The sequence below is a fragment of the Arvicola amphibius genome, chromosome 7, assembly GCF_903992535.2.
Source record: "Arvicola amphibius chromosome 7, mArvAmp1.2, whole genome shotgun sequence".
Taxonomy (NCBI): Eukaryota; Metazoa; Chordata; class Mammalia; order Rodentia; family Cricetidae; genus Arvicola; species Arvicola amphibius.
In genome coordinates this window covers 31,476,087-31,501,679 of record NC_052053.1, presented here as the reverse complement: position 1 = coordinate 31,501,679, position 25,593 = coordinate 31,476,087, and the positions used below count along the sequence as shown (strand labels likewise).

The following is a 25,593-nucleotide window of genomic DNA, read 5'->3' as shown; positions in this document are numbered from 1 at the left end:
AATTCTGCTATGTTTGGGTGTGGTTGAGAGTGAGCTCCGTAACTTTCTTTCTTTCAGAGAGAGGAAATAGCCGATTGTTCACTTTTGATCTTTCAAACTAAAACAGGCCTGGGTTGGACTTGCAGGCTATGCTGACTCTTATTTTAGACATTCGCTGAACAAAATCCTAAGCTTCCCTAGGTCTTGTAACTCAGCAAGGCTTGTGAGTGGAAATACAGTGCCCAGTCACACTCTGCTTTAAAAGGTAAATACAGATGAGAAAAAAGGTGAAAAAGAAAAAAAAAAAAAAAACAGATACATACTTCCCAGGACGCAGGCTCTTTATTGGTGCAGTATCTTAACAATGTCTCTTTGCTGCTTTTCTTGTGTGCAGGCCTTTGACAAGAAGTTTTCCTTCTCTGTTCCTTTGTATTTAGCATTTAATTTCTCTCTCCTTGCATCTAATATTTTCTTTTTGTTTTGGCTTTCAGGGTTTTGCCTCTGGTTGGGGTGGGGGGATGTTCAAGCCTGCCATATGCAGGCACATGCTTGTTAGTCATTATGTAGTTCGACTTTCTTAAACTTCTTGAATTTGTGGTTTGTAGTTTTTATGCATTTTGGAAAATTCACAGCAACTTTTTCTTTCTAATTTGCTTTATTCTCCCCAGCCTTTCTGAAATTTCAGTTATAGCTGCAGTTTTTGGTATAGCTTTCTGTCTTGGGCACTGTGGTCTGTCTTCTTCGTTCATTGCTTGCTTTCTTGTTTTAGTTTGGATAATTCCTATTCACTTGTTTTCAAAGTTTGTTGTTATTATTATTTCTTAACTTGGCTGTGTGAACTCTAAGAGAATCCTTGTTGAGAGCATTTTTCATTTGTTTCTGAGTTTGGCCCTTAGAGTATTTATATTAGATTCTCTTTTATAGTTTTTTTTTGCCCTCTCTTTGTTAAAATAATCTATTTCCTCAAAACAGATACATGATTGTGTTGTCTACTCATTCCACTAGAGTCTTTCAGAAGCAAGTATGATTGTTTTTAATTCTTTCCCTGAGAGCTTCAGTGTCTGTATGTATAACATCTGTTTCCCTCTGTGTATTGATTTATGGTTTTCAGTGCAGGTTCTCCTTGCTGTTCCTATGCCCTGCAATTCTTTTGTTGTTGAGAACTAGACATTTTAGAAGGAGAAGGAGGTAAAGATTTTTCTGCCGGGGCAGGGGCATGCCTTCCTGTTGCTGCTTTTTGTACCGTGTGAGGAGGACTTGGCAGTGTAGCCGAATAGGATCTGAGGCACTGCCCTTCCACACACCAGGCTCTGCGTTCCTCTTTGAATGAGTTTAGGGCTAGGCTTTCCCAGTGGCTTTTCTGTTCACCTCAGGTTTCCTTTATGTTTGGGGCCTTGGGGTAGTCTGTCTCCATATTCTCTCAGCTCATCCCTTGACATCCCCTTGTGTCTGTTTCTTGATGCTTGCAGGTGCATCTGCCCAAGTAAACAGATGCCTGTGTCCTTATGACCTAGAGGTCACATTTCTCCTTGGACTGAGCTAGTCTGTTCTCTGTCGGTTGTTCAGTGGATTTGAAAAGGCTATGAACTTGAAGTTTGTGCAAACTTTTTGGCAGAAGCATAGAGATGGTGCCCCTTTCATCTCTGTACATCCAGAACAGAAATCAAAAGCCCCAATTTTATGTGTTATGCCCGTTCTTTTTATGATCTTCATGTAAAACCTTGGCATTGTTTCTCTTTTTTCTGCACTCCATAAAAACTCTCTATGTCTTGCACATCTAAAGCATATGAGACCAGTGGGTCTTACTTGGGAAGCATTAAGGGTCAGGCCCCAGAGTCTCAGATGATATTTTTTGGATTTAGTCATAAGTACATTTTTCCTATTCCTTGAATGAATCTGGCATTCTTCTAGGCTGAGAAATCCTGGTCTAAATAGCACATATACCTTCCCCTTTCCCTGGGGTGGTATGTCGATATAAATGGCCAAATGAAACCTCAGGCTGTGTATATACACCCCCTGGGGTTGGTTTTCTCCTCTCATTGTGCCTCAGTGGTAGGAGTTGCCTGTGTTCTAGGATGATATTTTTCCATGATGAGGGAGGAAACTTTAGAGTTCTCATCCAATTTTTCAATGCCTGCAGGACAATCAGTGGCTTGGGTGCTACATGAAGTTTTTCAGGAGCTGCACCATTCCCTGTCTTGCAAACTATTTGAAAGAAATCAATGATCTTGTGCCCCCCCCCCACACACACACTGCAGGCATTTATTGAAACAGTACTTACTCTCATTATGTGTCCTGTACTCCTAAATTCATTTCATGACGCACCAATACATTGCTTCTTGCAGAATGAGAAATACCTGTCCAGCCCATCTCTCACCAAACTTTTGAAGAATTCAGAACAGTCCCCTTGCTGCTTCAAAGCACTATTGGGTTTGGTATACGTGATTCTCCCAGCAATGCTTTGAGCTTCCTCTTCATCCTGGCTATGGGATGTACCAGGCACTGTGGGAGGGGCTGAGTGAGAGGGCAGGTGACAAGTCATAGCACAGCCTGTGTGAGAATTCATGATCATGCATGATGAGTGTCAAAGGGTCATCAGTGGGTGAGTTCTCTCCGAGGTCACATGTATAAGAGAGTGCATGCTCTTAGACAGGATTCCGCCTGTTAGGATTTTGAAAGCATATGTGGGACATATGGAGAAGAGGGGACTGTAGTGGAGGGATATGACAGAGGAGAAGGCTGCTTTAGCAGTCTCCAAGCGTCATTATCCTAGGACTTGGAGCCACAGGATCTGAACGAAGCTGCAGGTCAAGTGGAAAGGGGAAATCTGATGTAGACTGCTCCTCTAGACAAAGCCCTCAAGAGGCAATGGACTTGACTTCCCTCTCTCCTCCATCCCGCTATGTGTGAGCCCTTAGGTACCCTGACTCAGAGAAGTGTCGTTTCTTGGTTGCTTTAGAAGCTGTGACTTGTAAGGGTGATACTCAGCTTGCTGTGGGGGGGGGGGGGCACTTCCAGGCTGGGTGCTGTAGCCCTTGAAGCTCTCATGACTTCTATGCAGGCTTGGGGTGAACACCCCTAGCCACTGGCCTACTTTTGTTGACTCTCTCCAGCCAGGGGACCCTTGAAAAGTTTGTTCTCAGAGCACAACACATTGTGCCTCCCAATGACCTGTCTCATCAGCAAGGTAGACTGATGTTTAAATTCACAGTGAAAGGCATCAGTGCCACAGCATTGTGTAAAAGGCAGATGTTTCTAGAAGGATGTTGAAAACAATGGCATCATGCTGGACCTCTTTTACTGTGGTGGAAAACAGGGATGGGTGCACCCCACAGAAAAGGCCGTGTGTGCCGTTAGTTCCTTAGCAAGGTTGGGAGCCAGGTCTTCAGCAGCCGCTGGAAGAATTAGAACAAGGCAAAGGTTATGAGAGAGCCATTGCTGCGTCCACATAGGTTGGTTGTTTGTGTAACGTAGGAGCGGACAGCTTAAATTCTTCCTAGAATCTAGTGGCAGATTACTAGCTGATAAAACAATGGAAAGCTATGGAATTCTTTGTGTTCATTTTCGCCTTGGCAGCCAGGAAGCTTGGAACTAAATGTAAAAATAATTACAGTGATAATTTTATTTCAAGTGATAGGTATAAACATTTTTGTCATTATGATTTTGCCTTTTTTAAAAACAATTTTTTATTATTACGTGGTGATATATGTTCATTATAAAAACATGACATAACAATTTCTTTTTTGTTTTTTTTTTGTTAGTTTGTTTTTGTTTTTGTTTCTTTTTCAAGACATGGTTTCTCTGTAGCTTTGGGAACCTGCTCTAGAACTAGCCCTTGTAGATCAGGCTGGCCTCAAACTTACCATCTGCCTTTGCCTCCCGAGTGCTGGGATTAAAGGTGAGCGCCACCACTACCCCGTTACATAACAATTTCTAATCCCAACTGCGTGCCCTCCCTTCACACAGCCCTGTCTTTAATTTTCATCACAGGCGCTGTCATTTACTCCAAGCATATATGTGTGTACGCCCACATATAGATCATAAAAATGAGATGCAACCTCTCATGCTGTATTAAAACATTTTTAAGCTTATCACTTAATGAGCGTTTCCAGTGCTGTGAAGTCTTTGCTCCCGCATTGTCCTCGGCTGGTGGTCCTTGTCATCATGAGGATGTATCAAGTTGCTCTCACAGCTGGAATTCCGCTTTCTGCTGCTATAAACAGCTCCGCCAGGTACATTCTTGTAGTATACTCTGAGTGCACCCACCATGATTCTCTTGGAACAAGTTGCTGAAAGTGTCATAATTGAGCAAAGAGTTAGAAGGAGCTAGAAGGAGCTAGAATGAACAAATTTCTATGTGGACTATATTGTCTGTTCTCTTGCCCCTGTATATAGTGAGGCTTACAACTCTGGATTATATGGTGAGTATGTCTATGGTTAGCTTTTTGTGGAACTGTCACTGTGTCCCCCAATGGCTGCCCCTCTTCCCTCCCCACCAGATGTGCACAATGCCACAGGATCTCCTTACCCTGACTACTTGCCACTGTCTGTCTCATAGCCATCCTGTCACTCTCTGTGACTTTGACTAGCACTGACAGCTGACGACACTGAGGGTATTTTCATGTTCAAGTGCTGTATCTTCTTTAGATAGATGTCTGGTAAATATGTTGCTATTTAAAAATTTGGGTTACTGGCGTTTTCATAGTAGAGTATGTACACACACACACACACACACACACACACACACTCATGTACCAACTCACACACTCATTCACTCCCTTGTTCTCCCTCCCCCTTTCCTGGCTGCCACGTGGAGCAGCTTTGCTTTACCATGTGATCTTCACAGTGATGCTCTCATTCACCTCAGATCCGAAAGCCACAACCATGGACAGAAACCTCGGAAACCTTGAGCCCATGGTCCCACCTTCCTTTAGCTTCTAATTCTTGGAATTTGGCACAGTGAAAAAAGCTGACTGACACATCTAGTTACTATGTATGTCTTCTTTACATCCTTTACAATTTAAAAAATTTTACTTACGTGTATGTGTGTGTGTGTGTGTGTGTGTGCATATGCATGCCTATGTGTGCCAATGGGAATGCCAAGGCACATATATGGAGGCCAGAGGTCAACTTATTGAATTCTCTCCTTGCAACACATGGGCTCCTGGGTTAAACTTTGTCATTAGACTTACTTGTCCTTCTTGAAGGTTTTCATGCCACTTTTATGATTTCTATTGTACAAGCTTTGAGGCTCTACTGTTAAATTCTGAAGCATCTTATCTATTTATTTATTTACTTAACCTGATTATTTATTTATTGGTGCAGTCTGTGTGTAAAGGTGTCAGTTTTATTTAAGGTTGCTCTTTGTTAATACATAGAAATGCAGTTGATTTATTCTGAAACCTTTTTGGCCTCATGTTTTAATGAATTCATTAAGATTTTCTGGATATAGCATCATGCCATCTACAAATGGGAATATTTTACCATCTTTCTCATAGGTCTGTATTCTTCCCTCCCTTTCTTCCTCCCTCCCTCCCTCCCTCCCTCCCTCCCTCCCTCCCTCCCTCCCTCCCTCTCTTCCTCCCTCCCTCCCTCCCTCCTTTCCTTCCTTCCATCCTTTCATTTTTCCTTTCCTTCTTCCCCACTTCTCCCATTTCATCTCATCACTAAGATGAATTAGATGAAGCACTTTGAGGTGCTCATTGTGGGGGAGATACATTGTGGGGGAGATACATTATGGGGGAGATACATTATGGGGGAGATACGTTGTGGGGGAGATACTTTGTGGGGGAGATATATTGTGGGGGAGATACTTTGTGGGGGAGATATATTGTGGGGGAGATACATTGTGGAGGAGATACATTGTGGGGGAGATACATTATGGGGGAGATACTTTGTGGAGGAGATACTTTCTGGGAGAGATAAATAGGATGATCGACTTTGCTAGAAATCACAATGCGATATTAAATAGAAGTGATAAGAGCAGGCATCCCATCCCACATGTCTGATGATCCTGACTGTGAGACCAGTCTTACATGTGCTGGCATCCTGTTAACTGTTTTTTATATGACAAGAGTCCGGGTGAGTGAGCAGAAGTTACTGGGTCCAGACTAGGAATAAAAACTCCTCTGTCCTGTCCACCAGGAAGGAGGTTTTGTGTTGTGGCTGAAAGAAAAGAAGTATTGTGGTTGATGTGTCTGTGTGTCCACGTGATATCTGGATGCCAAGGAGTTTGATTGACATTATCTAACATGTCGGGTGGCATCTGTTATTTGCATGTCAAGTGGGATACTCATTTTCCATCCTGCCCTTCCATATTTAGGGGCCCATTCAGTGTAGTCGGTACTATTCTGGGGTCACCAAGATGAATTAGATGCAGCACCTCAAGGTGCTTGTGGAGACTTTGTGGGGGAGACACACAGATATTAGTTAAATGTTCTTTAATTCCCATTGAAGTAACCTGCAGGAAAGAAACAGATATGGGGTTCACCCTTGGCATTGGTTGGGACATTTGTTCTCCGCAACACAAAATAAAGATGTCTAGAACGAGTGTCTTGGAAGTTCTTTTAGCCAGACCTCTGTCTTTCAGCAGAGGGATGGACCCTCTTACCTTACTCAACAGTTGCTGTTCTTACTCCAGAAGTGCTCACTGGCTGGGCAGGCGTGTGTGCGCCCACTCCTTCCCTCGCTCTCAGCAGCCAGCAATCCATGCACAGTCTACTCATGGCTCCATTTGTTGTGTCTGGCGTGGGTAATCCAACACCAGCCCTGACGATCATCTTTAATATGGCTCGTCTAGGATTGCTCGCCTGTGGAGAGGGCAAGGCATTGTCCTTCCTGGAGATGCTTGTGACATGGGACTGACAAGAGGGTGTGTGTGTGCCATCTAACTGCCAAGCCCGAGCAACCCAGAAAGCTTTGGGGAGGCTTCCCATTCGGTTTAATTGCGTGTTCAGCTTTCATTGTAAAGAGGACGCTCCATCTCTTTTAAACCTGTCAGTTCAGAGGATTAACTGGGATCTATCTAAAGTCATACCTGTGTGCTTGCTGCTAAGTCATCCTACCAGATGGGAATGAAAGTAGTATTAGGGGATATTTAATTTATTTTTTTAATTAAATATTTAATTTTTAAAATTTTTATACAGTTTTTAATGCCTAGTCTGAATTTTATGGGGCACGTGTTTCCATCTTTACTTTTCTATTTAAAAGAAATACTTTGTTCAAACTTTATTATATACTATTTATTATAGCGCTGAAAACAGCATCAGGTTTTTATGGCCCCACTGGTGCAACAGGATGGAAACCTCGTGGTCCTGGGCTACAAAAGAAACGAATGGGCTCCACAAACCTTTCAGGTTTAATTAACTTTTAAACAAATCTGAAATTCCAGTTTCCCGTTTTTCTTTTTATTGCGGCATATTTTTCCTTTTGATTATGTGAGGGGGGCGAGATAAGCCTGCAGAATGTTCTCTGCGCTCCTTGTTGACAGCACACCAGGCAGCAGCCAGCTCTGTCAAAGGCGGGCAGGAAAATCACTGTTTGTGCCTTGTTCGTGGTTTGTGGCGTCCTGTCCAGCTCCTGTCAGAAACCTCCAGCCCCTCTCCTTGCAGACTTTTGAAATAAAATTAAGAAGTGGAGCAAACAAAACTTTAAACACCAGTCGCAAATACCGTCTAGGGGCAGACTGGAGAACGACGGGATTGTGAGCAACCCTGAACTGAACATAGCTGCTAGCTATGTGGGAGACTAGAAACGGAGGAGCAGAGTGGTCTCAGAAAGTACCAGGGCGTGGAAGCCTCTGCTGATGACCCTGTTGGGGGTCAATCATATAGGGAGGGGCAGAGCAGGTGGCTTTAGCAGCATTATCCCTGTGTGCTTGTGTGTGAAACCGCCTCCTAAGGGCCAGCAGCGCTTTGTTCCTGGTTCCCCAGTCCACGCTCCAGCTCCCTCCTGAGATTTGCTCACAAGGAGGAAGGCTGAGCAGGGTGTGGATGGCTGAGGCAAGAGAATTTGAACTAGCACTTAACGAGTCTTGCTCTTGATTCTCTTGCCTTCTCTGTGTGACCTTGGAAAAATGACCTAGCCCCTCTGAACCATACTTGCCATACCTACAAAATACAGGTTTGGATTAAATGAGTGCCTCCCAAACAGAACTCACGAGAGTGACTCCAATAAGCCAGCTCAGTGATTGGCCTGCACCGCCACCCCTGGCGTTCCTAGCAGTGGCTCCCAAGAGGGAGCAGCCTCAGTTTCTTCCCCTTCATTTATGCTCCTGCAAGGCTTGGCTTGAATGAACTGTTTAAATACCTGGTGCCTGCAGCCAAACTTTCTTATCTCTCAAAACTGAGTTGTCTGTGACTGACATCTTGTCCAGCTGCTTGGGGATAGGGGGGTGGGGAGCACCCATGATACTGGGGCCATCTGGCTTTCTCAGGTGGCGCAGGAATGTGGGTCTTAAGTGATGGAGATATGCTCAGTGAAGGAGAAGCTGCCAGGTGGCGGATGGGTTTGCACGACCTCACTTCTCAGTCTGCAAGTGCCCCCCCCCCTCACGCTTACTTGGTGGTCTTTCTCCTTTGCTGTAATTTGGAGGCACCTGGGGGGGGGGGAGCACAGGAGTTTGAAGGCAGCCAGCCTCAGTCTACATTTCCTGCCCTCGGCAGCTCTTTATGGCAGCTGTCAGGCCCTAAGTCCTGACCCTTTAATGGCCGTCTCTGGGGTTAAGGTGGTGATTAGCACCTGTCAACTGCCCATGGGCTTCTGAGCACGGCCTCCCTGTGAGCTGCTTGCTAGCTCCTATTAAGTGGGCCTTCATCTGTCTGCTTCTAGCCCTGGGTCTCTTTTTCCTTAATCATGGGCCTTCCTCTGCCACAAGCTTCCCAGTGTTTCGGGTGTAGAGTGTGCCGGCTGGGCTGCAGGAAGCGAAGGCTCACAGGGAATCTTTGCTTTCCTTGCTGTTTTAAGAAAACGCAGAGCCCTTTTGTTCCCATCTCCAGACACTCTGGTGAACACAGAGGCTCCACACGAAGATTTGGCAGGGGAAACTGTCATGAAAGAGCCATTTAATTGAAGAGTGCAGAGCTGCAGTCCCAGGGGTGTTGAGCAGTTTAATTAATGCTTATTGGGAATGAAGGGCTGATGATTCAAAAATGTAAATTCATATCTCCCATCCATCGATCTCTCCCTCATGCTCTTGTCCTTTCTGTCTGCTTCCTATTTTTGCCAGTTTTTTATGGAGTACCCTTGGCGAGAGCAGCCTTTTGCTAACTTCTGGCTCTGGGCTCTGGGACAGCCAAGGATCCAGACCTTGCCACTAGGGGCTGGGAGTTCAGAGAGCAGGAGAGCTGAGCATAGACAGGAGCAGTGGAGAGCTGTAGCCCTGCACAGAGATTCTTGAAGGACCCTGTGCCAGGCCTACATCCTAGAGCGGTAATGGTCCTAGAATGGAGAGGCAGGAGCAAAGTTTGAGGGAACCAGAGGGTTTGGGAAGTGCTTGGAACAAGGCGGGGGGGGGGGGGGGGGGTTGGACAGGAAAGGGAGGTCAAGAAAGGGGTGGGGGAACGACAGGAAAGGGGGTGGAGCTTGAGGAGGCAGTGGTGGCCCTGGGGCAGGTGACAGGATGGAATATGAGCAGGACCAGGCCGTGCAGAGTCTTAAATATCGTGCTAATTACTGTACTAATAAGCTGGTCAATTTGGATTTTATCCCAAGGGTGTGGAAATCCACAGAGTATGAACAGGCTGGCCTTTGAGGTTTCCAAGGCTGTTTAGCATGGAAGTTATGATCAAGGTCTTTGAGTTTGGGTAACTGGTGTTGGAATCCTGTTCTGACAACCATCCACTTGTAGGCAGGTTATTCTGCTGGGTCTCTGTGGCCTCAACTTTAAAACAGAGATAAAAATCCCATTGTCGTGAGGAATAACTAAGAACCTTCACCAACCACTGTTACCTGTAAGTGCTGGTTATAGCCCAGCCTTCCACTAGGGGAAGCCTAGAACCAAGGGGCTTAGTACTGCTCCTTCTAGCAGTTAGTGGCTGAATCTGTTTGACAAAAGGCCCAAGAAAGAACAGAACACTCAGGGTCACAAATGAAGGCCATGGGCAGCGCTCACTGGCTCCTTCGCCTGCTGCTTTGTACATTTTAAGAGGGAACTTCTCCAAAGGGCAAAGTTAGCACCTGCCTGGTGAGCCGGTACCCAGGGTCTGGTTTCCTTTGGGGGGTTTCTTTCTTTCCTTCCTTCTTTCTTTTTTTTTTTATTAAAAATAATTTGTTTTCATATAATATATTCTGATCACAGTCTCCCCCCGCTCCGCCCCAGCTCCTGCTGGATCTTCCCCACCTCCAGACACGACAGGAATGACACACACGTGAACTCACAGAGACTGTGGCAACATGCACAGGGCCACACAGGGTCTAGCAGACAGGGTCCCAGCATTGAGGGCAGAAGGGGGCATGAGCTTCCATCCCTAACCAAGAAGCCGTCTCCAGCTTTTTTTTTGTTTGTTTTCGCCAATGGAGTCTCACTGGGTATATTAGGCAAACTAATGGGTAGGCCTCATGCCCAGCAGTACAAGGCCAACGCAAAATAAACTCAGCGGTATTTATGTAGACTTTTGGTCTCATATGGCTTTGTTTGGACATTTTTTATTTACTAGTCTTCTGCTTGTATATTATGGTTTCAGACTTACGTTTTTATGGGTTTTGTGTGTGTTTCTTGTGCTTTCTTTTTATTCTGGTAGGGTCTTATTTGATTGGTTGGTTTTTTTACCTGTTGCTTGTTTGTTTTCTGGAGAGAGAGAGAGAGAGAGAGAGAGAGAGAGAGAGAGAGAGAGAGAGAGAGAGAGAGAAGGTGTGGAGTAGGTTGGGTTCATGCAATTGCCTTAAGAATGAACTTTGAGCCTTGCTGTGTTGGTTCACCATTGATCATGTACCTCAGAAAATAACCTAGGAAATAAACCCCTGAGTGCACACTCAGGGATCGTCTAGATTTGGTAAACCCCTGATCATGCCTTTGAGGGACTGTCTCTATCTCTCTAACTGACCTCGGAAGACACACCATGACAGTGGGTGACCACCATTTCCTGGGCTTGGGACCTGGACTGCTTTAAAAGGAGAAACCTCGCTGAGTGACTGTCAGTGTTCTCTGTTTTCTAACCTCGGGTGTGACATGGCCAGCCTTCTCAAGTGCCTGCTGCCAGGACACCTGTCGTGAGGGACTGTATCCTTGAACTATAGACCGACCGAAATAAAGTGTTTGTCCCTTAGGTTGCTTTTGTCATGGTGCTCTGACCCAGCATCAGAACGAGTAACCCAGATGTGTGCCAAGATGTCCTTTCCTGTTTCTTAGTCTTTGGCTGAAAGTGTGTGTTTTAGGGACTATGCTAATGTGATTAGTTCTAGATCCTATGGAATCAGCTGTTGTGTCTCCTGCCGGCTTCTGGGGCACAGTAGATTCCTGAGCACTGTTGCAGTGACTGTGGACTGCTACAGTAAGACTGTGTTTGAGTTCAGTAGTAAAGTGCGTGCTTTTGTGTTGCTATGGTTTGGGTGCGGTTTGTTTCCCAAAGGTTCATGCTGGTAGATTTGTCCCCAAAGTACTGAGAAGAGGTGGCATTATAAGGGGTGGAGCCCAGTGGAGGGTGAGTGATATTTCCTTTGGAAGGGAAGAATGAAGGACTGGAGTAGTTTTCATAGAAGAGGAACATATTATGTTTGGTCTCGTCTACATCTGGACCTTCCTTCCTTCCTTCCTTCCTTCCTTCCTTCCTTCCTTCCTTCCTTCCTTCCTTCCTTCCTTCCTTTCCTCCCTCCCTCCTTTCCTCCCTCCCTCCCTCCCTCCCTCCCTTCCTCCCTCCCTCCCTCCCTCCCTCCCTCTCCCTTCCTTCCTCCCTCCCTCCCTCCTCTCTCTTACTCCCTCCTCCCCCTCCCTCCCTCCCTCCCTCCTCTCTCTTACTCCCTCCTCCCCCTCCCTCCCTCCCTCCCTCCCTCCCTCCCTCCCTCCCTCCCTCCTTCCCCTATTTCCCTCCTTCCTTTTTGTTTTTGTTTCTCTACTATTGTTGTTACTATGTTAGCCAGGAGTCCCTTTACAGATGCTGGTACCATGTGATCTGAACTTTCCAGCCATCAGAGTTGTAAGCAAAATTAACCTAATCTTGGTGCTTCTCAGCTCCAGGTATTTTGCAACAGCAGCACACAATGAACAAAATTACACCTATTCTTTTAGATGCTTCTTTCCCAGGATAGTTGAAGGAACTGCATTGTTCTGGACTTTCTGGCATTTGCTGTCAGCTCACTGCGAGCCTGCTGTGAAGTTGGTCTGACTCCTCAGCTCACACCCCTAGGCAAATGCTGGGGTAGAGGACAGGGAGGGGCAGTTGGGGGTGTAACTCTACTTCTCAGCTCCCCTAGACTCCTCCAGGACTGGGAGTGGAGCGGACCCGTCAAAGAGGCTCCTTTTGCCGGCATGTAAGGCAATCTCACTCTCCTCTCCTGGCTTGTATTGCTTAACAAATATATCCCTTCTCCAGGGAAGAGGGAGCAGCACAAGGAGGGAAGATGCTCTGGTAAATTTGCTTCTCTATTTTTTGGACAGAATTTCAGCAATTACACACCAGATTTCTTAAATCTTAGTCACTTATTAGATTAAAAGTTAAGCAACATCTTTAGATTACACTTAGTAATTCAGTATAATAACATATACAACAGCATTTTTTTTCAAGGAAGAAAAGGGAATGCATTCTAGAATTTGCTAACATGTACATCATGTATATCAGAATGAACGGGTGATGTGGTTGGCATGGAAGAAATAAACACAGCACTGATGAGGTTTGTCTCTTCTGGGAGGAAAGCAAAGACATGGACCACAGGGCTGAGACAAAATCAAGTCCTTCCTTCTCCTCACAAAAGGCAGCAGGAAAACGAATTCTAATACCAAGCCAAGTATGTACTTCAGAAGTGATGACTTTTTTCTTTCTTTCTTAAAGTGGTTGCTTCTAAAAGGCACAATTCAAAATACTTGCTGCAAGAATAGACATGCTGAAATCTTAATGGTGCAATGCTAGTTTGTTGAGTAAAAAAAAATGGGGCAGGATAATGACGAATCATAGCTATGCAAATGGAAAGAAAGATCATCATGTCTTGTGCTTCGGGGTGTGAACTGATGGCAAGAATCAGACCATGTTCTTCAGTGGAGAGATGGATTTCAGATGGAAAATTTCAGGGCTATATGAACCTTCCCTTAAGATTCATTTGCAGTACATGAGATACTAAAATAATTGGTCCTCCGTCAGCCTTCCTGAGGGTCTACCTCTGCAAAGAGGCAGCTGTCAGTTCGCAGATCCTCCCTGTTTCCTCTCTCCTTCTCTTTCCCCTTCTCTCTCTTTCTCTTCCCCAATGCACATACCGTTTGCTTCCAGAACTTATATTTTAATGTTAATAGAGAACTGAAAACAAGTGCAAATCTATATAGCACATACTGTAGAGCTCTTTCCTAATCTACCTGGAAGGATCACCAGTGGAGGGAAGTGAAGGTTCTAAATCTTGACCAAATTACACAATGGAGTCTTTTATTCTTCTGTTTTTGTTTATATATTTTTTTTCTGAGCCAAGGGGTGTTATTTCCAGTTGTTTCAGGCTAAGAATAACATTACCACCCAAGAAGTAATAACGCAGCCCCATGAAATAAGCAGAAAATTCAAACAGTAGTCAGTGACTCAGCTACCAGGTACTTACCAACCCTGCAATTACATTCTCACAGGCCTCTGTGAATGGGTGAGCCAATCTCAAACCAGTATTATTATTTAGGTGACTTCCTGCTGCAGTGTCGCGATGATAGTTGGAGCTATTCATAAGTTCTTAGAAATTTCTTTAAAAATATTGTATATATTTGCTTCAGTGTAGTTTCTTTAAGCATTGTATTGACAAATGATGTAATGTCCAAACTATCTTTAGGTTAACTATACTAAAGTTTTCCAAATAAGATAATGAATAAGAGTTATTTAGTAAATTATTTGATGAGTGAGTCAGACACAATGAGTTGTCAGCTTAGACCCCAGTAAACATACTGTACCCAAAAATAAGTTCCAGAGAGATGAACATTGCAAAGAAAATTATGGGAGAATTAGCAGAATTTATGCAGGAATGACTTTGTTCGTGGTTTAAAGCCAGAAAAGTCATTCATGGGGAAAAAGAGAATGTTTGACTATTTTAAAGCTGAAACTCGTACACATGAAGAAGCAAGCAGCTGGGGAAATTTACCTTAAGTTTGTAATACAATTGTGATGTATCTCCTCCTGAAATGTGTGAAAAAAGGGCTGGGGTCCTAATAAGGTGGGCGGGAAACACTAGCTACCACTTAGCGCATAGTTTTCTATGACTACGTGGATTTAGAATCTGATTATACTGATCGTTTTGTATTTAGAATGTGTTGTAACCAGCTTTTCTCGCAGGTTAGCACAGCCCATGTCTCTCACAATTCTGTGGCATAGTCTTTCGTGGTTTCAAAGTTTTTATTGGTGAGAGAGTACAGCCCTATGTTGATGGAGTTTTAAGCATTAAACTAAGCTTTTAATGCTGGATGCTAGGGTTAGAGAAATCAAATATGTTTTCTAGTACTTCATCTGCTTATACAGCCAGAACGTATCATTAGAACGGTGGTTACGGACAGATGTTTAACAAAACTGAGTGATTTACCAAGAAGCCTGGCAGTTGCTTTATCCTCTGTTCTAGAGGAGGCATTTGCCATTCAAACCTGTCTTAGCAAAGGAGGAAATATCATTTGAGGTCCCATGCTTTTCACAACATGTCATCGTTATCGTTAGAGGGGCCTTCGTAAAAGAAACACATTAATTACTATCCCAGAGCATATCTGGCTAGCTTGGCTATAGTATTTATTATGCTAGGGCTCTTTGTCAAGCATGCCAGTCCCTTATCTTGCTTTTATAGCAGAGGAAATAAAGGCGCTGGAGACCTATCTTTGAGGTCACACAACAAGTTTACAGCAGGTAAACATTAGAGCTGGCAGCTCCAGAATTCCCACTGTGTGTAATTAGTTCACCACAGGCAGGAAATGGCAGCACTGGGAATAAATGGCAGGTGTGGTGTTTGGGGACCTGGTACTCTCCTGAATGGTTAATTAACTTAGTGTCTCTTTGAAGGTCTTCCTGTATCCAATGTGGAGGCCTCTTAGCTCTGTACTTCTTCCTAGGTTCAAGGAAAACACCGAGTTTGCCGCAAGGTATCTGGAGGGTTTGCTGGGTGATGATGCTTGCTGGGTGTGGGCCTGAGTAATTTTTAAAAGCATTTCGTTAGCTTTCGGAGGCTTTATGGAGTTTCTCACTGTGGTTTCTGTTGTTTTCTCCCAAAGGATTTCAGTGTGCCTGGGAAGGATGAGGTTGGGAGTGAAGGGCAGGGCCTGACCTGACTGTTGGCAGTTCTCCCTGATTCTGCCTCTCTGGTGCTGTCAGAGGTCTCTGCTGAGTGCAAGCATTGTTGGTCATCACGTGATCAGGCTGTAGTGTGCATGCTTGCCTTTGTCTTCTTTTATAGGTACTGCATTTTCGGACATCCATCCGAAGGTGAAAACACCCTCACAGGAAACAGTGTGGTGTTTGGCAAGCACCGGGGTACACTTATGGAGAGTTCCAGGGAGTGCAGAGGCACTCTGCCAAGTTGGAACCAAAGGCTAGTTCCATCATATATTCTAACAAGCTTATTAGTCCTAGAATCAGGATAATCTGAATTCCGTTGACCCCCTCGTTGGGACTGGAGAGAGATGGCATGGGCTGCTGCTCTACGATGTTGAGAGGCTGGGCTCTTGAGTGTGCTTGTCTTTCTGTGCAGAGTGTGCTTGTGTACTTTCTAGAAGACCCTACTGACTTCCTAATGTATCAAACCCATCTATGGACTTTACAGTCTGTAGATCAGCAGCATCAGTACCACCTGGGAACTTAGAAAGCAGGGCCCCAGCTTTCTTCTCCTGTGTCCTGTGTGTTATCCAAGTGGTTCTTAAGCCTGCTTAAGCTTGGGAATTTCTGCGGTACAATTGCCACTTCTTTCACTGGTCAAAATAGCTAGTCATCAGTGAAAGCTTTATCCTGATCCTGCCCTTCATGTATATACCATGACCCTTAATAATTATCTTAGTCTTATCACACTATAATAATAATAATGTTATTTCAAATTTCCCTTTATGATAAACTAAGAAATGTTCAGTATAAAAGCCCCAAGAACACAGAAAAGTGAAAACTAAAAAAGCAATTCACCCCCCCAGATGTATTCTAAAAATACATCCTCATTTCTGTGGGTAATGTATAAAAACTTTGTGTTGTTTCTTTCTCCCCTGATTGTAGGCGCTTTGTGTTGTTACCGTAGAAACGCAAAAGGGAAAAGGCTAAGGAAGTTGGAGACAGAGATTTGCTAACTTAAGTGTTAGGGTTTTTATTTGTTTCTTTCTTTGTTTGAGACAGATCTCTGTAACAGCCCTGGCCATCCTGGGATTTCCTTTGTCCACCAGGCTGGCCTCAAACTCACAGAGATCTGCCTGCCTCTGTGCCATCAGCACCTGGCCAGGTATTAGGGTTTTATGTGGCGTTTCACAGTCTGTGGTGATTTGAAGGAAAATAGTCCCCAAAGGGGGTGGCACTATTGGGAGGTGTGACTTTGTTGGAGTGGGTATGACCTTGTTGGAGGAACTGTGTCACTGTGGGGTGGGCTTTGAGGTTTCCTATGCTAAGGATACTGCCCAGTGTCTCAGTCTTCTACTTCCTGTTGCCTGCCAGATGTAGGAATCTCAACTACTCCTCCAGCACCACATCTGCCTACCTGCTGCCGTGCTCCCGTTATGATGATAGTGGACAGAACCTCTGAAACTGTAAGCGAGCTACCAGAATTCCGTGTGTTCTTTGTAAGAGCTGCCATGGTCCTGGTGTCTCTTCACAGCAGTAGAAACCCTAGCTAAGAGATAGTCCTTTCTTTCCTTTGGTCTCAGAAAATCCCTTTGTCTTAAAAGACCTTTGTTTCTCTTATTTTATTTTGTATTAAAAGAGTTCTGGTGTAATCATAATCACAGATGTCTGAAATAGCTGTTTTATGATTAGATTTATGACTTCATTTTTATCTTTGTGCAAACAAAAATTTTAATTGACTACTCACTGCTGGCCAGAAGCTTCCTAAGCTGTAGAAGACTTACTTTTGGATTAAACATGGTCCAATCATTCTCCTCTCAAACTTGCTATGGGGTTGACCTCTGGGGAGGAGTGAGTGCATGCTTAGACAATCTCAGGTCAACTGCTCAGAAAATTCTACGTGGTCATGGAACCTCACTGCGAGGAAACAGACTTTTGCTATTTAGGCTTCTTTGTTGATACTGAAAAAAAATGCATGGCAGAAAATTTTTTTTGCCGTGTCTGTACCTTTTTAAGGCAGCTTGAGAGCAAACTGACATGTGGCCTTTAACCTCTTCAGGATAACTGGCTTTTCTGTTGAGTCAGGGGAGAAAGGTCTGTTGTGGTTTTCCCTGCGGTGTCTTGGCAGTGTTTTGTTGCAGAGCACATCACTACCCTCAGCAATGCAGACTGTGTTGTGACAAGTGAAGGACCCGGAGCATCCTTCTGCAGTGGACCGGACTGCTCAGTTCCAGGTGTTGCAAGACTAATGCTCTGAGAGCCTCTTAAAGCTCTGCTCAGAAACCCAGGCAGTCAGCAAGTGTTTCCAAACATTCACATAGACCACTAAAAGAGATGCAAAGTGTATTTCCAAAAATCCTAACTAATAGCTATGATAATTTTCTCCGCTCTGTTTTGTCTCACTCGGTTTTTATAATTTCTTCTCAAAACCCGTCCTCACTGCTCCTTTGTGACTTTTCTAAAGTTTCAGGACCTTCTCCCCAGGTTGGTTATTATATAGATTGCGTTAGCCTCTGTGGCTTCTTTTAATTTCCTGATAGCTTCCCAGGAGAGCGATTTGTCCATTTTGTGGGTAGATAGTGGGAGTGGCCTTGGGCAAGCTCAGTGGGCAGGACTGTGGCTAGTGAGTCATTAATAACATAATCTTTTTGTTACACAAGCTGCTGGCCATGCCCTGCAGTCCACACCTGTCACCTCGGTGACCAACTGTGTAGACTTGAGTGGCGTCCTTGCCTTAGAGCTGTTTAGGAACATTGGTTAATGGAAAACTGTTGACACCAAACATGAAACTGGGTTAATGGGGACTGAGCGGAATTGATGGGAGGAGATAGCAGATCTTAAGGTGCTGTCCCAGCTGTGGTACAGCTGTGCTGTGGATCTTGACTGATAGTGTCTTAGGTTGAGAAGCTGGCTGGGCAGGGAGAAGGTATAGTCTGTATATGGCATGAGCCATCTTGGCTCTGAGGCTTACCAAAGATCTTGAGGCCTTATTAGACTTTTAAAGATGCCCATGTGGTGAATTCCAATATTCCACTCTCCCATGACTGCGTGCTATCAGTTTTTGAGCAAGGTGCTGTGCTTATACAGCGTCGCCTAGTGTGCGGTTCCCTAGGTGCATAGCTGCTTTGCTCTTGTCACGCCTGCTCCCAGCTCTGGGGGTTCATAGTCAAAGCATGAAGAGCTGGCATTTGTATTCAAAAAAGTTTAGGATTTGCCCCCAGGCAAGCATGTTAACTTGATGCATAAATTTTTTTTATCCCCAAAGGTTTCCCTCCCCCCATCCCCAACAGGTTTCTCTTTTGAAATATGGAGGTATACATTCTTGGGGAAATAACCATTAGGGTTTTGAATAGATGAAACTTGGTGAAGGGGTGGCTTTCCATCACTGGCAGCACTGAGTGTGTCTAGCAGCGAGGCTCTGTCTGATCTTCCTCCCTACTCTTCTTGCTCCTTGCTTCTTTCTCCTTCCATCCCCGATGTTGAACAGTGGGTTCCACCTCCTTCGTGTTCCAATCTGCGGTTCGTTGTCTGCTACAGGACCTTGGTGCAAACACTTCTTCTGCCTGGAGTGCTCTTGCCCACTTCTCTGTAAGATTGTTCCTGTTCCTTCTGGCACAAATAGTGGCTTCCTACTGAGGATGTCCGTGGCTAGCTGTCTGTGATATCAGCCCTTTCTTGTGGGCCTCCCACATTTTATATCCTGATTTTCTCTTTTATCTTTCTCTCTCTTTTGTTTTGGAGGAGGGCTCATCAGTGTCAAATTATATAAGTTATATTAGCTGTCTTGTTGACCACTTCCCCTCGCTCTTGAATACATACAATATACTTTTCCTAGAGGCATGGTAGAGTTTAGACTTTCATTCCCAACCAGATTCTAGCTGGTAGAGCATCAAAAGCTCTCCCTGAATAGAAGGAGGGGAGAAAAACTACTAAGTGACATTTGTTGGCTTCCGTCTGTCATCGCTGACCTCTGCAGCTTAGACGCAGAATTTATCTGGCAGTCAGCCCATTCATTATGCAGAACGGGTTTAGACGTTGAGGTGAGTTTTGAGGTTTCTGTCTTCAAGCAGTGTTAGCAGTGTCTCTGTTAGCAGGGACAGGAAGTAAGCTCTCAGTTGTTTTGGGGGTTTAAAAGTATATTCAGGGAATCCAGAAGCAGCTCCCTGTGTACATACATTTCTAGGCTTTCACACGTTTCCAAGAAGTCAGCAGGTGGTAACAGACACAGCCTGTGAACTCACAGGAGGTAATGACATAGCATATTTGTGGGGATAGGCAAACGTGATCTCTGGCACCGAAGGCCCATTCCCTTTTGTCCATGCATAAAAAGTGTATGACTTACTATCGCAGAATCCCACACCCAGTGTTAGCCCCACTGCTAGGTGAGGGGCTAGAAGGTGAGGGATTCCTGTGGGGCTCTGTAAACAGTGATAAGATGGTGGGCCGTGAAGCTCAGCTTGGCAGGGGCTGCCTGGGATCTTGCTGAGTCCACAGCAATACTTAATTAACTGTGCAAACATTCTATTCAAGATAAGACTATAACAGTTGCCTTGGGGAAAATTCTTTGAATCAATATTTGTTTGATCTTTTATATAGTATTTTGGCTTTGGTATTCGTGCTGGAGCACAGTTCCTGTTATATATGCTGTTTTCAAGGGTTTGCTGTGTCTGCATGCCAGGTCAGCCCTGGAACAAGGAAAGCTGGGAATTACTGTTTAAACAGAGGTTCTAGGGACTTTCCACTGGATGTTTGAAAGGTGAACTTTTGGTTTTGTTTTAAGCGGTTGACAAATCATTACTAAGGGCCCTAAGTATTAAGGGCCCTAGTTTGATCTCTAGAATCACCTTCACCTTCACCACCACCACCACCACCACCACCACCACCACCATCACACACACACACACACACACACACACACACACACACACACACACACACACCTCAAATAATTCACAGTGGCCGTGATTTGTTGGCATGTAAGAAAGGCCAACTCACTGGCCTAGTGCTCTTCTGAGGGTGAGTTTAATCCTCTCAGCAGTCCAGTGAGGTGAGTTGATAATTGGTCTGGACTTTCATGGGGAGCAGACAATATGGCATCAGTCTGGAGAAAGGGGAGACTAAAGAAGTTGGAAATCAGAAGGAAAGTGTCCTGTCTGGTACTGGCCCTAAGTGACAGTGGTGTAATGGCGAGTGGGGAAGTGACCAAAGATAGATAGACTCTGCTCGCAACATTGTTTCATGGAGAGTGGGGAAGTGACCAAAGATAGATAGACTCTGCTCGCAACATTGTTTCATGGAGAGTGGGGAAGTGACCAAAGATAGAGATGCTCTGCTCGCAACATTGTTTCATGGCGAGGGGAAGTGACCAAAGATATGCTCTGCTCGCAACATTGTTTCATGGCGAGGGGAAGTGACCAAAGATATGCTCTGCTCGCAACATTGTTTCACGGTGAGTGGGGAAGTGACCAAAGATATGCTCTGCTTGCAACATTGTTTTCTTCTGCAGTTACTTGGGCCTTTCTGGGCTTTTAGCGCCTGTCTTCTGGTGACAGAGACAGCAAACAAAAACATATAGAAAGGCAATGTCATGCGTGCTATGAAAACAGCAAGGAAAGGAGAAAGTTCTGGGAGTTGTGAAGTGGGATTTGCAATGATACTTTGGTAGGAACTGCTGGGGCATTTGGGTGAATATGGCAGGAGGAAGTGCTGAGGGCAGGAGGGCCCTGTACCTAGTTCAAAGGACAGGGAATTGGCCAGAGGGCTGGAAAGGGAATGGTGAAGTAGATGGGCAGCCTGGGGGTGGGGGGTAGCACATGCTCACCTCTGCTGGCTTCGGTGGTGATGGTAAAGGCGGTGTAATAGGAGCTTTCCTGTCATTTACTTATTTTTTCTCAACCCCGTGCCTTGCAGCTGCTCCCGCTCTTACCTGGCAGGCCTAGCTTAGTGTCTCAGTTCTCGACCCATTCTTGTTGTGGGCACGGGTATGATGGCAGCTGCACAACCATCAGCTGGCAGGTGACAAACCCATTCAAACCTGGGAGGGAGCAGGCAAGTCACCCTGATTCCCACCCTCGGTCTTCTCTGGGCCTGCACGCCTGGGTGTCTTCTTCAGTTTTCTGTGCGATACTGTATGTGTTCCTGCTGGAACTGGATCTGCAGCCTCATTGGCTGGTTGCTTGATCCTGGAATCTGCCTTGTTCCTGCTGGTTTATTTTTCAAGTCCACCTGCTTGTTCTGGGGCTCATTGTTCCTACTGATGTTTTAGGCCCTGTGATGGACGCATATTAGGAATACCCACAGGGTGCTTTGAGGACTCCACTTCCCTGCTCTGATACTGGTCCCCATGCGCCTACCACTGCTGTGCCTCTGTGGACAATGGATTTGGAGCTTACCTACACTGACGGGCTGTGCTTCTGCAGATGCACACCCTGGACTTTCGTCAAGATGCCTTGGGCAGCAGAAGGCAGCTTGCAGGTTCCGTGGAGCCTGGAATGCCTGTTTCCGATCCTCTCCCATAAGCCCAGCATGCTGGTCCTTGTAGGCATGAGCACAGGCCAACAGAGATGGTGAGGAGAGGTACAGGGTGACAGCAGTGCCCATGGAGAAGGATATCACAAGTCAAGAGAGGAAGTTTCAACAGGTGGAGCGTACTGGCCCGACGGTGGCGGCCGATGAATGGTCAGAAACCAAATAAGGTTCACAGGCTTAAGGAAGAACGTTAATTAAACGGTTGCAAATTCAAAGATTGCTTTCGGAAAGATGCTGAGGCAAGTCAGACCAAGCTGTGTGAAGAATGGGAGGCAGTGAGGACCTGTGAGTGCACAGTAAGGACCTCTGAGCTAGTACAGATTCAGGTCAGAGGCAAGCTAATATTTGCTAGTAGGTCACCTTTCTGATCTTTCTCTCTCTCTCTCTCTCTCTCTCTCTCTCTCTCTCTCTCTCTCTCTCTCTCTCCCTCCCTCCCTCTTCCATATTTTAGTTGCTGTACCTTCTATGTAGATCTAAAACACGGTGACCTTTCATGTCACTGATAGAGCAATTAGAGCACCAATAGGCTGGAGTCTCAGAATTCTGGAGTGTAGTTACTATGTATATTCTCTTCGTGTTTTTCGTCCTGCTTCCAGCCATAGGGACTTGACTTAGAGGGTGTACACAGAGTATTTTTCACTTGGTTATGATGTGGGGTAAGTTCTCTGAGCTCTTAGCACCAGAGAAAAGTCATAGGGCTGAAGAAATGCTATAGCAAACATAAAATGTACGTAGAAGGTAACTACAAGAAGGCGTGTTCCCTTAGCTAGCTTATTTAAGGTAAATGTCTCCCTGTGTCCGTCACTCACTTTCCTGAGAAGCAGATGAATTTGAATTAACATTTGCTGAGCATCCAGAATCTCCCGTGGAATTGCTTTAAAAAGTGCTAAAATACAGTTTACTTCCCGAATAGGTGGTTCACTCCTGTGGCTCAATATTGAGAAGCTGAGAACGGAGAAGAGAGAAAACACGGCTCCTCCCATCCGTCCTACACCACTTGGTGAGTTTCTTGCTTCAAGGCAAACCATGTTCCTATGTTAACACACGCTATGCTGTCTTCAGTCAGTAATAACAACTGTAAAGAGAGGTTATCTGCAGATTCCACACGCACAATTCCACTGAACCGGAAAATGTTGGAAGAACATTGCACCGTACAGAACATGTACAGACCTTTTCTCTTGTCCTGATCCCCTAAACAATGCAGCACAATGACTATTTACACAACACTGACATGGAATTAGTTATTATAAACAATCTAGAGATGATTTACAGAACATGGAAAGCTGGACCTGGGGGCTTAGGCCTGTGAACTCAGGCACCTGGAGTCTGAGGCAGAAGGCTGCGAGTTCAAGACCTATCTGGACTGTGATTTCAAGGTGACAATTTAGTAGGATCCTGTATTCAAATTGCAATAAGAAAGGACTGAGCCTGTGTTACCAGCCCCACATTTGAACAGTCGCACAGTGTGTGCAGTGCCCTAGGTTCAACTGGAACAAAAGGGGATGAGGATAAATGTTGGCCACATGCAAAATCGATACCACTCCACATAAGGATTCTGGTTATAGGGACCTGTGTGTGTCTCAGAGAATCTAGGAGCCAATACCCCTCAGATATTGAGATGTAATAACTTATTTCATAAGTTAGAGTGAGTTGGAGAAGAGTTTGTTGAAACTCTGATCATCAATTCAAGTTGCAAGTGTAAAGTTTTCATGACCCAACAAACCTCTCCGCTGATGCAATAATCCAAATCAGACCGAATCAAACCGAATTAGAAAAAGCCCAGGTTTAATGGATGACAGAGTTCCTAGGGGCCTTCCAGGACCCCAAGGGAGGAAGACCAGGAAACCACAGAGAGGGGACAGGAGAACCTGGAAGACCACATGTTTGTTCTGGGGGCGGGGGCAGTTTAAATAGCCTGTGGGAGTGGTCTTGACCCTCTCTGGGGAGGTCACCCTTTGGCAGGCTTTCTGGGAGGTGGAGTCTGGACTGCAGCAACTCCCAGTTCCACCCAAACATTCCAGACTCCCAGGACACATGGATGCCAGGGGCTGGGTGAAGCCTCCAAGCAAATATCCTAGATACCTTCGATATAGGGGCACCAGGAGGCTGGGGTGATGCCTGAACCCAAACAATAAGATCCCTGTATACCATAGAATCCATGCTTGCACTCCATTCTGGCCCTTGGAGAACAGTGCAGTGCCTGCACCCCCAAGGCAGGCGATGAGACAGGGTCTTAGGTCTCGCCAGCCTAGGAGTAGGAATTGGTCAGTCATGTGTCTTCCTGGAGTAAAGCAAGGGGGAGGTGATCTTGGGAAGGATGTTGGCTGCCCACATTCCTTATCTCAGGCTTTAGTCCCATAATGGTGATCTTTTCATGGTCAGATCCACGATTCAGGCACTATAGGATGCCTATGATTGGGCTTTAGTTATTTCTTTTTTCAAAAAGGGTCATCTTTAGCTGCCCCGACTGGCCTCTGACTTTAAGGTCTTCCTGCCTCAGACTCCTGTGTACTGTGATGGTAATTGTGCACTGCTGTGTTCAGATCTGGGTTTTCAATTTGGATTCCTCCTCCTCTTCATTTCCTAAAGTTCTCTTAAATCTTTAGCTGTTCCTGTTGCTCCCTTAGGTGCAGAGCTGGTCTGACTGAGAACAGTAAACAAACGATAGTTGGGTTTGCTTTTACCATTTTTATTTTGATGACTCGATGCATATATATTCATATATACAATACTATATATATGGTTTTGCATTGTGTGTATATTTTATTGATATTTACAATAGTGAGCAAGCAATTAGATTTGTATGTTTGACCTAAATCTGTTCATGTGATAGAATTAAATAAAAAGATGCATGGGGTCAAAACGTGAACCAGCAAACTGTGATTTTGAACTCCTTTAAAAAAAACCATCGAGAACTGGGTGTGATGGAGGACACCTGAAGTTCCAATGCTCTAAAGGGGAGGCTGAGCCAAGAGCATCTAGAGACGGAGGCCAGCCTCAGCTCAATATCGAGACACCTCCTCAGAAAAGGTGTCAGAGCCATGGGAAAAAAAATAAAGTTTGTTTTGTGCTAAGGACTAGAGGGCAGAGATGGCTGGGCACTCCTCTGTGGAAGGACTAGAGAGAGGGCAGAGATGGCTGGGCACTCCTCTGTAGAAGGGATTTCATAGAGAACAAACTCAGTGAGACCTGAGTTTGATCAGGAACTTGCAGGTCATTCTAAAGCAAAACAAAATGCCTCCCACAAAAACAGCGGTTAGAAAGTTGATCACAGGACGATTAGGTATTTGGGAAGCGGGAGGGGGCAGTTAGTCAAATGAGTCCTAAGTCCCTGAAATGCTCATATTCCAAAAAGCAGCCAAGGAAAATAAATATGACTGACATATTTTGAAGAGCATAGTGTATCAGGACACGTCTGGCTGGTGAATAAAAATAATCAGAAACAAAAGAAAATATAAATCAAACCCCCAACAGTGAGACTGTGTAAGAGGGTGCTGCTCAGTGTGGTGTTTACTGGGAGCCTCACCTGAGAGAATGCCTTCATCAGATTGGTCTGCTGGTTAAGTCTGTGGGGCATTGTCTTGATTTTGATTGACGTGAGAAGGCCCAGCCCACTGTGGGAGGTACTACCTACCCCTAGGCGTATGGTCTTGAGTTGTTTACAAGAGCAAGCTGGGCAAGC

At 45.1% G+C, this 25,593-nt stretch overlaps 1 protein-coding gene across 1 annotated transcript in view; it reads left to right on the top strand.

The window, feature by feature from the left end:
• Lypd6b (LY6/PLAUR domain containing 6B) overlaps positions 1 to 25,593 on the top strand; it is a 160,596-nt gene that overhangs the window by 7,485 nt on the left and 127,518 nt on the right. Inside the window, exon 2 of the mRNA XM_038337524.1 lies at positions 22,825 to 22,911. The gene's annotated coding sequence lies outside the window, so the exon portion shown is untranslated. The remainder of the gene's footprint in view (positions 1 to 22,824; positions 22,912 to 25,593) is intronic.